Source organism: Mustela erminea, chromosome 12 (assembly GCF_009829155.1).
Source record: "Mustela erminea isolate mMusErm1 chromosome 12, mMusErm1.Pri, whole genome shotgun sequence".
Taxonomy (NCBI): Eukaryota; Metazoa; Chordata; class Mammalia; order Carnivora; family Mustelidae; genus Mustela; species Mustela erminea.
The window spans coordinates 36,268,787-36,276,848 of NC_045625.1; the positions used below are offsets into that span (position 1 = coordinate 36,268,787).

Sequence of the window (8,062 nt, forward strand, 5' to 3'; positions counted from 1 at the left end):
TGATGCAGGGCTCCATCCCAAGACCCTGGGGTCATGACCTGAGCCAAGGCAGAGACTTTAACCCACTGAGCCACCCAGGTGCCCCTTAAAGATTTTATTTTTAAGTAAACCCTACACCCAACATGGGGCTCAAACTCATGACCCCAAGATCAAGAGTCATGTGCTCCACTGACTGAGCCAGCCAGGTGCCCCTAGCCCAGCATATTTGGAACTCGGTAAATACTACCAAATGAATAAAATTCCACTGTGGGAATATATTCCATGAAAATAATTCAAATAAATGGGGGGAAAGCTGTGCAAAAAGGTACTTGTACAGGATTATCTAAGTAGTGAAATCTGAAAATCAGAATGCCAAATAATTCAATGAATTCCTATAAATCAGTTTAGTCATTCCTATCAAATATTTACTTGATATCTATTTATTAGTAACACTGTAATCCTATACAAATAGATAAATATCAGAGAAAGAGACCTTACAAGAGATGTAAGTAAGTGTTAGTGCATTCAAGAAAAATTTATTGAGGGGCACTTGGGTGGCTCAGTGGGTTAAGCCTCTGCCTTCCGCTCAGGTCATGATCTTAGGGTCCTGGCATTGAGCCCCACATCGGGCTCTTTGCTCAGTGGGGAGTTGGCTTCCCTCTCTCTCTGCCTGTTCTGCCTACTTGTGATCTCTCTCTGTCAAATAAATAAATAAAATCTTTGAAAAATAAAAGAAAAATTTATTGAGCATCTACCAAGTACTACATACCATGCTACAGACACAAAGAGGAATAAGACATTTCTTCAAAGAATGCACAGTCTGGGGATAGACAGACCATGAAAAGTGCTACGATCATGGTTAGAAGGAAGAAATGGGTTGTTTGCATACATACCTGGAGGTTTCAGAATTATTTGAATACTTAATAAGTGGGGAGGGTATAGTTAACTTAGTAAATATATAAACTTCATGAAGGAAAGGACGTGTGTTTCTCGCTATTGGAAAAAATTATCCAAGACTTGCAAACAAGCAAAAGAAATTGCTGGGTGTTCTTGCAGTTTTAGTACCAGGCATTGTCTAGAGCAGAGAACAGCAAACTTCTTCTGTAAAGGACCATTTAGTAAATACTTAGGTTTTAGGCCAAAAAAAGCAAAATTGAGGCTGTTGTATAGGTACTTGTATAACAAGAGAAAAAACAACTCTTTAAATAGTAACATTCAGGGCGCCTGGGTGGCTCAGTGGGTTAAGCTGCTGCCTTCGGCTCAGGTCATGATCTCAGGGTCCTGGGATCGAGTCCCGCATCGGGCTCTCTGCTCAGCAGGGAGCCTGCTTCCTCCTCTCTCTCTGCCTGCCTCTCTGCCTACTTGTGTTCTCTGTCAAATAAATAAATAAAATCTTTAAATAAATAAATAAATAAATAGTAACATTCAAAATAAACCAATAATAATTGAATACAAGTTTTTGGTACAATAGGTCTACTAATGAGAAGGTTGAAATTCTTTTGGAGAGTATGCATTTTGCTTAGTTGGGGTTCAAGTATTATTAGAATCAACTGCAAATGTTCAAGCACTAATGTTGATCTGTAATGAGATCTTATGAATCTCATCTGTCTTTTCTCACAGTAACTACTGTTAAATACTGCTATCAGTCCATGAACATGTGATTCAACTGAGCATATTCATTGCTTGGAAAGCATTTATAGAATTCTACTAGATTCTCCTCTTGACCTTTGCTTAATTTTCTAAATGAAGTTTTTATTTATTTTTAAAGTAGTTGCAGGAAAAAAAAATAAAAAATAAAGTAATTGCAGGTTGCCAGGTGACTCAGCCGGTTAAGGTCTGTCTTCAGCACAGGTGATGGCCCAGGATCCTGGAACTGAGTCCCTGCTCAGCAGAGAGACTGCTTCTCTCCCTCTTCCTCTGTCTCCTGCTCCCCCTGCTTGTGTGCACGCTCTCTCTCTCTCTCTACCTCTCTCTGTCAAATAAATACATAAAATATTTTTTAAAATATATTTAAAAAAATAAAAAATAATAATCTCTACCCCCAACGTGGGGCTCAAACTCAACTCTGAGATCAAGAGTCACATGCTCCACCAGCCAGGCACCCCTGACCAATTTTTGCTCAAAATACCATAATAAAACATTACCAATACTAAGCCATCAAATTGCTGTGGGGTGGGGGGACAAAGCAAGATATTCAGCTTCTATTTCTCACAAAACAAAAAACAAACAAAAGCCACAGAACTGATGATGGTTGTGTTTGAGAGTGAATGAAGTCAACTACTGACACTAGTAGTTTAATAACCCATGATAAATTTACATATTTTCTACAAAGTACTTTGTACAGTGAATAATCATACACTTTTTCTGAAGATTTATTTATTAGAGAGAGAGTGTGTACGCACAAGCACACACGCACCCACACAAGTGTGGGGAGAGGGGCAGAGGGATAGACTCTTCAAGAAGACTCCCCACTGAGCACAGAGCCCAGCATGGCTGGATTTCACAACCCATGAGATCAAGGCCTGAGCCAAAACCAAGAATTGAATGCTCAACCAACTGAGCCACCCAGGCACCCCATGAATAACTGTACACTTTAAATACATGACATTTTCACAAGACTTGTAAATTTGTTGAACTAAGCCTTTTTTCTGCTGCACATATATTTTTGCCACCATCAGCTGTGACACAGTTTAGCAGATTCCACTTCAGGTTGTGCTGAATTAGTGCTTTCTCAACTTCTTTGAAAACATTTTTACCTGTAATTATTTCATGCAAACTATTCATCAAGGCTAATTCTTCAGTCACTTCAAATTCATCATTGACTTGTCAAAAAAACAACAACTTAACAGGATTGGCAACTGCAGACTCATCAGGAGCCAAGGAAAACTACTTAAAATAATTTGCTTTTGGTTTTTTGTTTTGTTCATCTCTGTAGCCAATGTGGGGCTTGACCCCACAACTCCGAGATCAAGAGTCATGTACTGGGGCTCCTGGATTGGCTCAGGCAGTTGTGTCTGCCCTGGGCTCAGGTCATGATCCCAGGGCCTTGGGATCAAGTCCCATGCCACTGGGTTCTCTGCTCAGCTGGGGGTCTGCTTGTCCCTTTCCCCCTGCCCTTCCCCCCTGCTCTCATGCTCTCTCTCTCTCTCTCAAATAAATAAATAAAATCTTAAAAAAAATAAAAAACCATGGGCTCTTCCAACTGAGCCAGCCAGGTGCCCCTAAAAATAAAATCTTTAAGGAAAAAAATACATTCTTAAATTTTAAATTCTTAAATCTACCAAAAGCAGGCTACAATGCATGATCACATAAAATGAACTTTACTTCTTAGTGTCACAAACGTTAGAACACAGAAAGCCCAAAGATGGCTATTACAAGAAATGTACAAAAGAAATTTGCTTAAAAAATAGCAAAAAGTTTTTAAATTGATTTCTCCCCCAAAGTCCAAATAAGTGTGGTCTAGGTAACCATCAGAGTAAAGGCTTTTTTCTTTTTTTTTAAGATTTTTATTTATTTATTTATTTGACAGGTAGAGATCACAGGTAGGCAGAGAGGCAGGAGGGAAACAGGCTCCCTGCTGAAAAGAGAGCCTGATGTGGGGCTCGATTCCAGGACCCTGAGATCAGGACCTGAGCCGAAGGTGAGGCTTTAACCCACTGAGCCACCCAGGCACCCCACAGAGTAAAGGCTTTATATAGTCTTTCCTTTGATAAGAATAAGGGTTTTTAGGGGTGCCTGGGTGAATCAGTCGGTTAAGCATTGGACTCTTGATTTTGTCTCAGGTCATGATCTCAGGGTCATGAGATCGAGCCCTGTGTCAGGTTCTGTGCTGGCTGTGAAGCCTGCTGAAGACTCTCCCTCTTCCTCTGCTCCTCTGTCCTCCACCCCCATCCCATACTCTCTCTTTAAAAAAAAAAAAAAATCATGCAGAACTGTATATCCAAGTGTGTGTGCAAGACAGACTCATATGCATCACAAATACAAGCACATACACTCAGAGGGACAGACACACAGCTGAGTTTTTATTGTTCCAGGCACTTCGTATCCACCTTAAGTCTGCCACCTTCCCATTACATTTAATGAATTTCTTCTTTGGAGACAAGACATTTTCTTCAAAGTAGACTAGTTGACATTTCCTGCTGGGAAATATTGGGCCACCGTGAAGGAAGACCCCTCACTTGCAGGTGCCTTCCCCACTCCCATTTTTTTTTTTTTAAGATTTTATTTATTTGACAGAGAGATCACAAGTAGGCAGAGAGGCAGGCAGAGAGAGAAGGGGAAGCAGGCTCCCTGCTGAGCAGAGAGCCGGAAGCGGGGCTTGATCCCAGGACCCTGGGATCATGACCTGAGCCGAAGGCAGAGGCTTTAATCCACTGAGTCACCCAGGCGCCCCAACCCACTCCCATCTTTATTGTATTCTTCCAAACCATGGCTGTGGGTGTCCTGTCCTGGAGGTGAAGTCAGGCTGCTGGAAGCTGTAGTTCTTAATTTCTTTGTACCATCTATCAGTCATCTCCTTTCCTGTCTGATCATAGGAGGCCATTCCAGGTTCTCTCCAAACTGGCTGTGACTGGACTCTGGATTTGAGTATCCTTGGGCTGGCCAGGACTTCTGAATAATGCTGAGCCTCCTTGTTTGTCTTCTTGCAGAGCTTCAGTGTGTGTGGGGTTGGAGGGGGAACACAATGCTGCTGTTGGCACTTGTTGGAGGTCTTCAGGACCTCATTATTAAACTGTTGGGGAGCTGACTTGTCCATGGCCCACTGGGTACTCGCCCCAGCTCCCACTGCTGCTATGCTGTGCTCTCTTGCCTTGTCCTGGGCTTCTGGAGATCAATTCCTATCTTTATAAACCTGCGCAGATGGGCAAATCCAGGTAACTAAAGGAAGTCAACCCTACTGGCGAAAAGAGAATAGTTACTGTTTTCAAGAGCCAAAACACACGAAGGGCCAGGAAAAGGAGTAGAGATTTGGGAGTTAGTTAAGTCTGGGGGTTAGTCAGGGATGTGGTAGAGAAGGAACTCAGAACTCACATAGCCTGCCCAGTGGTCATGAAAAACTCTATGGCACAGAACAAGGCCTGTCCACAGCCCCAGCACATATACACACAAGATCTAGGGCCCCCTTGCTCTTTAATCTCTGTTACTGAGGCTCATTTTCCTCCTCAAATTAGTTAATATAGACATGAAATAGAGCCCCAAGTCTCTGTGTACAGCCCATTTTTTCCTCCATAAACTCTAACTCTAACCTTGCTTACATTTGTAAGCAATAGATTCCAAATCTGTGTCTTTAGCTCAGGCTGTTCTCATCAGCTTCAGACCCATATGTCCAACAACCTGCTAGATTTCTCTACCTGAAAACTATTCTGGTACCTCAAACTCAACATGTAAAAAGTTAAAACCATTGAAATATGTTAAAATATACATTCAACTTGTTGACTCACGAATTCCTCTTGAGAAAATAAAATTTCCCTCAATGTTTTGTTCTAAAAGATCAGTGTGCTTAGAGTCATCAAATTATTGTATTTCCTTTGGGCTTAAAGTGAAAAGATTCCCAGAAGTCCTACAATCTCCTTATTAAATAAAAGAAAGTTAACATTTATTTGTAAAAGCAAAAAACTATAAACAATCTAAATGTTTTGTCCGTAGATTCAACACAATCCTAATGAAAATCCTAGTAGGTAGGTTTGTGTGTGTGAGTGTATGATAAGTGATAATCTGGAGGGGAGAGGAGTGGGAGGGTTGGGGTGTCTGGGTGATTGGGTGATGGACATTAGGGAGGGTATGTGCTATGGTGAGGGCTGTGAATTGTGTAAGACTGATGATTCACAGACCTGTACCCCTGAAACAAATAATACATTATATGTTAATTTTTAAAAAGTAATAAGGTGATCTTAAAATTTATATAGAGGGGCACCTGCTTGGCTCCATCTGTAAAGCTTTTAACTCTTGATCTCAGGGTCCTGAGTTTGGCCTAAAAAAAAATTTAGCTAAAATTTTTTTTAGCTAAAAAAAAATTGATATGTAAATGGAATGGCCAAGAATAGTTAATATAATCTTACAATCTTGAAATTGGAGGACATGGGCTACCAGATATCAAAATTTATTATAAAATTATAGCTATGAAGAACTCTTATGATGAATACTTATTTTATGAAAAAGGAGATACTGTAGAGCAATGGGGGTAAAGATAGTTTTTTTTTTTTTTGACAGAAATCATCCACAACTTGGAAATCCTGCAAAGAAAAGGCAGTAGGGCTAGCCAAACATAAACTATCAAGGCAATATACTTATGCTTAACTCATTCTCTACTTACCACTGATTAAAGGCTAAAACTCTGTGAAGTCATGTGTTAACTTACAGATTTTTGTCCGGTAATGATGTAAAGGATTTCTGACTAATAGAAAAGGCTATGGGACACCTGGTTGGCTCAGTCAGAAGAGCATGTGACTCTTGATCTCAGGGTCGGTCATAAGTTTGAGCCTTATGTTGCATGTAAAGATTACTGAAATAAAGAAATTTAAAAAGGGGGGTGGGCACCTGGTCAGTCAAGTGTCTGAGTCTTGATTTTGGCTCAGATCATGATCTCATGGTCATGAAATTGAGCCTGACATTGGGCTCTATGCTCTGTAGGGAGTCTGCTTCTTTCCCTCTCCCTCTCCCCCTCCCTACACTTGTGTTTGCATGCACTCTCTCTCTCTTTCTGTGTAAAATAAATAAATAAATATTTTTAAAAAGAAGAAAAGAAAAGGTTATGGTGTTATTATCCTGTAGACATTAACCAGTTTTAACTAACTTTTATCTAACATTCTTTTTTCAAATGCCTATAAGTAACTGTGATGGTTAATTTTACATGTCTGTTTGACTGGGCCACAAAGTACCCAAATATTTGGTTAAACATTATTCTGGGTGGATGTTTCTGGATGAGATTAACATTTGAATAGACTGAGTAAAGCAGATTGCTCTTCCTAATGTAGGTGGTGGGCCTTGTCCAATCAGCTGAAGCCCTCACTAGAACAAAACGGATGATTAGAAGAATATTTCTCTGAATGCCTGGCTGGCTTACTCTGTAAAGCATGTGACTCTTGATCTCAGGGTTGTGAGTCTGAGTTTCATGTTGGGTATAGAGATTACTTAAAAATAAAATCTTTAAAAGAGAAAGAGAGAGGAAATTTCTCTCTGACTGGCCAGTTCTTTAAAGTGGGAGATTGGTCCTTTATCCTACCTTTATATTCAAACCGAAACATCAGCTCTTCCTGCTGGCTTTCAGATTGGAGCCAGACTGCCGGTTTTTTATCAGGCTTTGGACTGGGCCTGGAACTATACCATCACTTCTTCTGGGTCTCCAGTTTGCCAGCTAAAGATCTTGGGACTTGTTAGCTTCCATAATCCTATAAGCCAATTCCTTGTAATAAAATTTCTCTATCTCTACCCCTATTTATGAGTGTGTCTGTGTCTGTATATGCATATGTATGCACATGTATATAAACACATGTATATATGCATACACATATAAGTGCATATATATGTGTATTTATATATACACACACACATACATATCACCCCCCACCACAACTCTAATACAATACCCAATTTCCTTGAATGCTCATCAAACATGCTTTACCATCCTCCTTATTCCCTCAATAATGAGTTAAATGAATCTCTGTTATGTTTTCATTCTGTATTTTTATAAGAATCTTGCTTTTAGGGCGCCTGGGTGGCTCAGTGGGTTAAGCTGCTGCCTTCGGCTCAGGTCATGATCTCAGGGTCCTGGGATCGAGTCCCGCATCGGGCTCTTTGCTCGGCAGGGAGCCTGCTTCCTCCTCTCTCTCTCTGCCTGCCTCTCTACCTACTTGGGATGTCTCTCTGTCAAATAAATAAATAAATAATCTTAAAAAAAAAAAAAGAATCTTGCTTTTAACTCTTTGGAAATTGTACTTTACAATGTTTTCAACAAAAAGTGGTGGATCAGGGGTGCTCAACTGATGAAGCATCTGCATTTGGGTGGGGTTGTGATCCAGGGGCCCTGGGATCCAGTACTGCATAGGGCTCCCTGCTCAGTGGGGAGCCTGCTTCTCCCTCTCCC

At 40.6% G+C, this 8,062-nt stretch overlaps 1 pseudogene; it reads right to left on the reverse strand.

Annotated features, from left to right (window-relative positions):
• Nucleotides 1–4,387: 4,387 nt before the first annotated feature.
• On the reverse strand, nucleotides 4,388–5,531 carry LOC116570654 (annotated as a pseudogene).
• Between the last annotated feature and the right edge of the window lie 2,531 nt (nucleotides 5,532–8,062).